We start from the raw sequence: 9,584 nt of genomic DNA, 5'->3' as shown, positions 1-9,584 counted from the left end.
ATCCCAACTATGCTACTATCAAACCAATGTGCTAGCTACTGTCCATCCCAACTATGCTGCTATCAAACCAATGTGCTATCTACTGTCCATCCCAACTATGCTGCTATCAAACCAATGTGCTAGCTACTTACCATCCCAACTATGCTATCAAACCAATGCGCTAGCTACTGTCCATCCCAACTATGCCACTATCAAACCAATGGGCTAGCTACTGTCTATCCCAACTATGCCACTATCAAACCAATGCGCTAGCTACTGTCCATCCCAACTATGCTACTGTCAAACCAATGCGCTAGCTACTGTCCATCCCAACTATGCTACTGTCAAACCAATGCGCTAGCTACTGTCCATTGCAACTATGCTACTATCAAACCAATGCGCTAGCTACAGTCCATCCCAACTATGCTACTATCAAACCAATGCGCTAGCTACTGTCCATTCCAACTATGCTACTATCAAACCAATGCGCTAGCTACAGTCCATCCCAACTATGCTACTATCAAACCAATGCGCTAGCTACTGTCCATCCCAACTATGCTACTGTCAAACCAATGCGCTAGCTACTGTCCATCCCAACTATGCTACTATCAAACCAATGCGCTAGCTACTGTCCATCCCAACTATGCTACTATCAAACCAATGCGCTAGCTACAATCCATCCCAACTATGCTACTATCAAACCAATGCGCTAGCTACTGTCCATCCCAACTATGCTACTATCAAACCAATGCGCTAGCTACTGTCCATCCCAACTATGCTACTATCAAACCAATGCGCTAGCTACTGTCCATCCCAACTATGCTACTATCAAACCAATGCGCTAGCTACTGTCCATCCCCACTATGCTACTATCAAACCAATGCGCTAGCTACTGTCCATCCCAACTATGCTACTATCAAACCAATGCGCTAGCTATTGTCCATCCCAACTATGCCGCTATCAAACCAATGCGCTAGCTACTGTCCATCCCAACTATGCCACTATCAAACCAATGCGCTAGCTACTGTCCATGCCAACTATGCTACTATCAAACCAATGCGCTAGCTACTGTCCATCCCAACTATGCTACTATCAAACCAATGCGCTAGCTACTGTCCATCCCAACTATGCCACTATCAAACCAATGCGCTAGCTACTCTCTTTCCCAACTATGCCACTGTCAAACCAATGCGCTAGATACTGTCCATCCCAACTATGCTACTGTCAAACCAATGCGCTAGATACTGTCCATCCCAACTATGCTACTGTCAAACCAATGCGCTAGCTACTGTCCATACCAACTATGCTACTATCAAACCAATGCGCTAGCTATAGTCCATCCCAACTATGCTACTATCAAACCAATGCGCTAGCTACTGTCCATCCCAACTATGCTACTATCAAACCAATGCGCTAGCTACTGTCCATCCCAACTATGCTTCTATCAAACCAATGTACTAGCTACTGTCCATCCCAACTATGCTACTATCAAACCAATGTGCTAGCTACTGTCCATCCCAACTATGCTGCTATCAAACCAATGTGCTATCTACTGTCCATCCCAACTATGCTGCTATCAAACCAATGTGCTAGCTACTTACCATCCCAACTATGCTATCAAACCAATGCGCTAGCTACTGTCCATCCCAACTATGCCACTATCAAACCAATGGGCTAGCTACTGTCTATCCCAACTATGCCACTATCAAACCAATGCGCTAGCTACTGTCCATCCCAACTATGCTACTGTCAAACCAATGCGCTAGCTACTGTCCATCCCAACTATGCTACTGTCAAACCAATGCGCTAGCTACTGTCCATTGCAACTATGCTACTATCAAACCAATGCGCTAGCTACAGTCCATCCCAACTATGCTACTATCAAACCAATGCGCTAGCTACTGTCCATTCCAACTATGCTGCTATCAAACCAATGTGCTAGCTACTTACCATCCCAACTATGCTATCAAACCAATGCGCTAGCTACTGTCCATCCCAACTATGCCACTATCAAACCAATGGGCTAGCTACTGTCTATCCCAACTATGCCACTATCAAACCAATGCGCTAGCTACTGTCCATCCCAACTATGCTACTGTCAAACCAATGCGCTAGCTACTGTCCATCCCAACTATGCTACTGTCAAACCAATGCGCTAGCTACTGTCCATTGCAACTATGCTACTATCAAACCAATGCGCTAGCTACCGTCCATCCCAACTATGCTACTATCAAACCAATGCACTAGCTACTGTCCATTCCAACTATGCTACTATCAAACCAATGCGCTAGCTACAGTCCATCCCAACTATGCTACTATCAAACCAATGCGCTAGCTACTGTCCATCCCAACTATGCTACTGTCAAACCAATGCGCTAGCTACTGTCCATCCCAACTATGCTACTATCAAACCAATGCGCTAGCTACTGTCCATCCCAACTATGCTACTATCAAACCAATGCGCTAGCTACTGTCCATCCCAACTATGCTACTATCAAACCAATGCGCTAGCTACTGTCCATCCCAACTATGCTACTATCAAACCAATGCGCTAGCTACTGTCCATCCCAACTATGCTACTATCAAACCAATGCGCTAGCTACTGTCCATCCCAACTATGCTACTATCAAACCAATGCGCTAGCTACTGTCCATCCCCACTATGCTACTATCAAACCAATGCGCTGCCTACTGTCCATCTCAACTATGCTGCTATCAAACCAATGTGCTAGCTACTGTCCATCCCAACTATGCTACTATCAAACCAATGCGCTAGCTACTGTCCATCCCAACTATGCTACTATCAAACCAATGCGCTAGCTACTGTCCATCCCAACTATGCCGCTATCAAACCAATGCGCTAGCTACTGTCCATCCCAAATATGCCACTATCAAACCAATGCGCTAGCTACTGTCCATGCCAACTATGCTACTATCAAACCAATGCGCTAGCTACTGTCCATCCCAACTATGCTACTATCAAACCAATGCGCTAGCTACTGTCCATCCCAACTATGCTACTATCAAACCAATGTGCTAGCTACTGTCCATCCCAACTATGCTGCTATCAAACCAATGTGCTAGCTACTGTCCATCCCAACTATGCTGCTATCAAACCAATGCGCTAGCTACTGTCCATCCCAACTAGGCTACTATCAAACCAATGCGCTAGCTACTGTCCATCCCAACTATGCTACTATCAAACCAATGCACTAGCTACTGTCCATCCCAACTATGCCACTATCAAACCAATGCGCTAGCTACTGTCCATCCCAACTATGCCACTATCAAACCAATGCGCTAGCTACTGTCCATCCCAACTATGCTACTATCAAACCAATGCGCTAGCTACTGTCCATCCCAACTATGCTACTATCAAACCAATGCGCTAGCTACTGTCTATCCCAACTATGCCACTGTCAAACCAATGCGCTAGCTACTGTCCATCCCAACTATGCTACTATCAAACCAATGTGCTAGCTACTGTCCATCCCAACTATGCTGCTATCAAACCAATGTGCTAGCTACTGTCCATCCCAACTATGCCACTATCAAACCAATGCGCTAGCTACTCTCTTTCCCAACTATGCCACTGTCAAACCAATGCGCTAGATACTGTCCATCCCAACTATGCTACTGTCAAACCAATGCGCTAGATACTGTCCATCCCAACTATGCTACTGTCAAACCAATGCGCTAGCTACTGTCCATACCAACTATGCTACTATCAAACCAATGCGCTAGCTATAGTCCATCCCAACTATGCTACTATCAAACCAATGCGCTAGCTACTGTCCATCCCAACTATGCTACTATCAAACCAATGTGCTATCTACTGTCCATCCCAACTATGCTGCTATCAAACCAATGTGCTAGCTACTTACCATCCCATCTATGCTATCAAACCAATGCGCTAGCTACTGTCCATCCCAACTATGCCACTATCAAACCAATGGGCTAGCTACTGTCTATCCCAACTATGCCACTATCAAACCAATGCGCTAGCTACTGTCCATCCCAACTATGCTACTGTCAAACCAATGCGCTAGCTACTGTCCATCCCAACTATGCTACTGTCAAACCAATGCGCTAGCTACAGTCCATCCCAACTATGCTACTATCAAACCAATGCGCTAGCTACTGTCCATCCCAACTATGCTACTGTCAAACCAATGCGCTAGCTACTGTCCATCCCAACTATGCTACTATCAAACCAATGCGCTAGCTACTGTCCATCCCAACTATGCTACTATCAAACCAATGCGCTAGCTACTGTCCATCCCAACTATGCTACTATCAAACCAATGCGCTAGCTACTGTCCATCCCAACTATGCTACTATCAAACCAATGCGCTAGCTACTGTCCATCCCAACTATGCTACTATCAAACCAATGCGCTAGCTACTGTCCATCCCAACTATGCTACTATCAAACCAATGCGCTAGCTACTGTCCATCCCAACTATGCTGCTATCAAACCAATGTGCTAGCTACTGTCCATCCCAACTATGCTACTATCAAACAAATGCGCTAGCTACTGTCCATCCCAACTATGCTACTATCAAACCAATGCACTAGCTACTGTCCATCCCAACTATGCCGCTATCAAACCAATGCGCTAGCTACTGTCCATCCCAACTATGCTACTATCAAACCAATGCGCTAGCTACTGTCCATCCATCAAACCAATGTGCTAGCTACTGTCCATCCCAACTATGCTGCTATCAAACCAATGTGCTAGCTACTGTCCATCCCAACTATGCCACTATCAAACCAATGCGCTAGCTACTGTCTATCCCAACTATGCCACTTTCAAACCAATGCGCTAGCTACTGTCCATCCCAACTATGCTACTTTCAAACCAATGCGCTAGCTAATGTCCATCCCAACTATGCTACTGTCAAACCAATGCGCTAGCTACTGTCCATTCCAACTATGCTACTATCAAACCAATGCGCTAGCTACTGTCCATCCCAACTATGCTGCTATCAAACCAATGCGCTAGCTACTGTCCATCCCAACTATGCCACTATCAAACCAATGGGCTAGCTACTGTCTATCCCAACTATGCCACTATCAAACCAATGCGCTAGCTACTGTCCATCCCAACTATGCTACTGTCAAACCAATGCGCTAGCTACTGTCCATCCCAACTATGCTACTGTCAAACCAATGCGCTAGCTACTGTCCATTGCAACTATGCTACTATCAAACCAATGCGCTAGCTACAGTCCATCCCAACTATGCTACTATCAAACCAATGCGCTAGCTACTGTCCATTCCAACTATGCTGCTATCAAACCAATGTGCTAGCTACTTACCATCCCAACTATGCTATCAAACCAATGCGCTAGCTACTGTCCATCCCAACTATGCCACTATCAAACCAATGGGCTAGCTACTGTCTATCCCAACTATGCCACTATCAAACCAATGCGCTAGCTACTGTCCATCCCAACTATGCTACTGTCAAACCAATGCGCTAGCTACTGTCCATCCCAACTATGCTACTGTCAAACCAATGCGCTAGCTACTGTCCATTGCAACTATGCTACTATCAAACCAATGCGCTAGCTACCGTCCATCCCAACTATGCTACTATCAAACCAATGCACTAGCTACTGTCCATTCCAACTATGCTACTATCAAACCAATGCGCTAGCTACAGTCCATCCCAACTATGCTACTATCAAACCAATGCGCTAGCTACTGTCCATCCCAACTATGCTACTGTCAAACCAATGCGCTAGCTACTGTCCATCCCAACTATGCTACTATCAAACCAATGCGCTAGCTACTGTCCATCCCAACTATGCTACTATCAAACCAATGCGCTAGCTACTGTCCATCCCAACTATGCTACTATCAAACCAATGCGCTAGCTACTGTCCATCCCAACTATGCTACTATCAAACCAATGCGCTAGCTACTGTCCATCCCAACTATGCTACTATCAAACCAATGCGCTAGCTACTGTCCATCCCAACTATGCTACTATCAAACCAATGCGCTAGCTACTGTCCATCCCCACTATGCTACTATCAAACCAATGCGCTGCCTACTGTCCATCTCAACTATGCTGCTATCAAACCAATGTGCTAGCTACTGTCCATCCCAACTATGCTACTATCAAACCAATGCGCTAGCTACTGTCCATCCCAACTATGCTACTATCAAACCAATGCGCTAGCTACTGTCCATCCCAACTATGCCGCTATCAAACCAATGCGCTAGCTACTGTCCATCCCAAATATGCCACTATCAAACCAATGCGCTAGCTACTGTCCATGCCAACTATGCTACTATCAAACCAATGCGCTAGCTACTGTCCATCCCAACTATGCTACTATCAAACCAATGCGCTAGCTACTGTCCATCCCAACTATGCTACTATCAAACCAATGTGCTAGCTACTGTCCATCCCAACTATGCTGCTATCAAACCAATGTGCTAGCTACTGTCCATCCCAACTATGCTGCTATCAAACCAATGCGCTAGCTACTGTCCATCCCAACTAGGCTACTATCAAACCAATGCGCTAGCTACTGTCCATCCCAACTATGCTACTATCAAACCAATGCACTAGCTACTGTCCATCCCAACTATGCCACTATCAAACCAATGCGCTAGCTACTGTCCATCCCAACTATGCCACTATCAAACCAATGCGCTAGCTACTGTCCATCCCAACTATGCTACTATCAAACCAATGCGCTAGCTACTGTCCATCCCAACTATGCTACTATCAAACCAATGCGCTAGCTACTGTCTATCCCAACTATGCCACTGTCAAACCAATGCGCTAGCTACTGTCCATCCCAACTATGCTGCTATCAAACCAATGTGCTAGCTACTGTCCATCCCAACTATGCCACTATCAAACCAATGCGCTAGCTACTCTCTTTCCCAACTATGCCACTGTCAAACCAATGCGCTAGATACTGTCCATCCCAACTATGCTACTGTCAAACCAATGCGCTAGATACTGTCCATCCCAACTATGCTACTGTCAAACCAATGCGCTAGCTACTGTCCATACCAACTATGCTACTATCAAACCAATGCGCTAGCTATAGTCCATCCCAACTATGCTACTATCAAACCAATGCGCTAGCTACTGTCCATCCCAACTATGCTACTATCAAACCAATGTGCTATCTACTGTCCATCCCAACTATGCTGCTATCAAACCAATGTGCTAGCTACTTACCATCCCAACTATGCTATCAAACCAATGCGCTAGCTACTGTCCATCCCAACTATGCCACTATCAAACCAAAGGGCTAGCTACTGTCTATCCCAACTATGCCACTATCAAACCAATGCGCTAGCTACTGTCCATCCCAACTATGCTACTGTCAAACCAATGCGCTAGCTTCTGTCCATCCCAACTATGCTACTGTCAAACCAATGCGCTAGCTACAGTCCATCCCAACTATGCTACTATCAAACCAATGCGCTAGCTACTGTCCATCCCAACTATGCTACTGTCAAACCAATGCGCTAGCTACTGTCCATCCCAACTATGCTACTATCAAACCAATGCGCTAGCTACTGTCCATCCCAACTATGCTACTATCAAACCAATGCGCTAGCTACTGTCCATCCCAACTATGCTACTATCAAACCAATGCGCTAGCTACTGTCCATCCCAACTATGCTACTATCAAACCAATGCGCTAGCTACTGTCCATCCCAACTATGCTACTATCAAACCAATGCGCTAGCTACTGTCCATCCCAACTATGCTACTATCAAACCAATGCGCTAGCTACTGTCCATCCCAACTATGCTGCTATCAAACCAATGTGCTAGCTACTGTCCATCCCAACTATGCTACTATCAAACAAATGCGCTAGCTACTGTCCATCCCAACTATGCTACTATCAAACCAATGCACTAGCTACTGTCCATCCCAACTATGCCGCTATCAAACCAATGCGCTAGCTACTGTCCATCCCAACTATGCTACTATCAAACCAATGCGCTAGCTACTGTCCATCCATCAAACCAATGTGCTAGCTACTGTCCATCCCAACTATGCTGCTATCAAACCAATGTGCTAGCTACTGTCCATCCCAACTATGCCACTATCAAACCAATGCGCTAGCTACTGTCTATCCCAACTATGCCACTGTCAAACCAATGCGCTAGCTACTGTCCATCCCAACTATGCTACTTTCAAACCAATGCGCTAGCTAATGTCCATCCCAACTATGCTACTGTCAAACCAATGCGCTAGCTACTGTCCATTCCAACTATGCTACTATCAAACCAATGCGCTAGCTACTGTCCATCCCAACTATGCTGCTATCAAACCAATGTGCTAGCTACTGTCCATCCCAACTATGCTACTATCAAACCAATGCGCTAGCTACTGTCCATCCCAACTATGCTACTATCAAACCAATGCGCTAGCTACTGTCCATCCCAACTATGCTGCTATCAAACCAATGTGCTAGCTACTGTCCATCCCAACTATGCCACTATCAAACCAATGCGCTAGCTACTGTCCATCCCAACTATGCCACTATCAAACCAATGCGCTAGCTACAGTCCATCCCAACTATGCTACTGTCAAACCAATGCGCTAGCTACTGTCCATTGCAACTATGCTACTATCAAACCAATGCGCTAGCTACCGTCCATCCCAACTATGCTACTATCAAACCAATGCACTAGCTACTGTCCATTCCAACTATGCTACTATCAAACCAATGCGCTAGCTACAGTCCATCCCAACTATGCTACTATCAAACCAATGCGCTAGCTACTGTCCATCCCAACTATGCTACTGTCAAACCAATGCGCTAGCTACTGTCCATCCCAACTATGCTACTATCAAACCAATGCGCTAGCTACTGTCCATCCCAACTATGCTACTATCAAACCAATGCGCTAGCTACTGTCCATCCCAACTATGCTACTATCAAACCAATGCGCTAGCTACTGTCCATCCCAACTATGCTACTATCAAACCAATGCGCTAGCTACTGTCCATCCCAACTATGCTACTATCAAACCAATGCGCTAGCTACTGTCCATCCCAACTATGCTACTATCAAACCAATGCGCTAGCTACTGTCCATCCCCACTATGCTACTATCAAACCAATGCGCTGCCTACTGTCCATCTCAACTATGCTGCTATCAAACCAATGTGCTAGCTACTGTCCATCCCAACTATGCTACTATCAAACCAATGCGCTAGCTACTGTCCATCCCAACTATGCTACTATCAAACCAATGCGCTAGCTACTGTCCATCCCAACTATGCCGCTATCAAACCAATGCGCTAGCTACTGTCCATCCCAAATATGCCACTATCAAACCAATGCGCTAGCTACTGTCCATGCCAACTATGCTACTATCAAACCAATGCGCTAGCTACTGTCCATCCCAACTATGCTACTATCAAACCAATGCGCTAGCTACTGTCCATCCCAACTATGCTACTATCAAACCAATGTGCTAGCTACTGTCCATCCCAACTATGCTGCTATCAAACCAATGTGCTAGCTACTGTCCATCCCAACTATGCTGCTATCAAACCAATGCGCTAGCTACTGTCCATCCCAACTAGGCTACTATCAAACCAATGCGCTAGC

This window comes from Borostomias antarcticus, assembly GCF_949987555.1.
Source record: "Borostomias antarcticus genome assembly, contig: scaffold_43, whole genome shotgun sequence".
In the NCBI taxonomy this organism is placed as follows: Eukaryota; Metazoa; Chordata; class Actinopteri; order Stomiiformes; family Stomiidae; genus Borostomias; species Borostomias antarcticus.
Note: the sequence above shows the minus strand (reverse complement) of the source record.